The sequence below is a fragment of the Etheostoma spectabile genome, chromosome 13 (genome assembly GCF_008692095.1).
Source record: "Etheostoma spectabile isolate EspeVRDwgs_2016 chromosome 13, UIUC_Espe_1.0, whole genome shotgun sequence".
In the NCBI taxonomy this organism is placed as follows: Eukaryota; Metazoa; Chordata; class Actinopteri; order Perciformes; family Percidae; genus Etheostoma; species Etheostoma spectabile.
Window position 1 is genome coordinate 23,230,592 of NC_045745.1, and position 786 is coordinate 23,231,377.

Consider the following 786-nt stretch of genomic DNA (forward strand, 5'->3'; position numbering starts at 1 on the left):
TGTTTTGCCCACATTAAATAAGAAAATAACTTACGTCACTCTGTTCTTTGATCCTGTCACTGCCGTAGACTCTAAGATTTGGCGCCTTGCGAGCCACTTTTCATTATATCTAATATCATAATTATATCATTATGAATGCAAAAAGGATATGTTACATGTGCGATTTCTGTCTGATGTAGGCTGTGTAGGCAACAGGGCTGTGCAGAGCCAATGCTGCTGGTTCTGCTGGTGTAAATATATTTTAAGGTGTGAATAGGTTAAAATCAACAGGATTTTGACTATACTGATGTATACAACCTTTTAGAGTGAGCTTTGTTGGTTGACCATGTACTGCTATGGCCTTTGTACTGCAGTATGTTGAAAGGTAAAATTGTTGTTTTTTTTCAGTTTGTCCTTTTTGCTTCTTCTATGTCTTTTTGAAAATGGACCACTCCCTTTTGAACTGGCCCGCCCAAAATACTATTTCTGCTCACGCCACTGCAACACTGGCTTTCCACCTGCAAATATACAGCCATTTGTGCTCGTTGGAGCGCCTGAGTTAGCCAGAAAAGCAGCAGTCAGGGTTCCTTAGATCGTGGGAGAGTATTTTTTCTCCATTCCCTTCAGACAGTTGTTTTCTTTTCCTTGTCTTTTTTAATTTAATTTTAGAACTGGACACCTTCCAGCCTCAAGTTCTTCCACTACAGAGTTCTAAAGGGTCAACTCAGAAAAGATCTTTCCAGAAAGTTGACGAGGGTGTATGAGGTAGATAATTGTGTGTGTGTGTGTGTGTGTGTGTGTATGTGT

General features: G+C 39.9%; 1 protein-coding gene across 1 annotated transcript in view; it reads right to left on the minus strand.

The window, feature by feature from the left end:
• The window catches only part of rab38b (RAB38b, member of RAS oncogene family), a 10,099-nt gene that overhangs the window by 8,410 nt on the left and 903 nt on the right, over positions 1-786 (minus strand). The gene's annotated exons all lie outside the window — the stretch shown is intronic.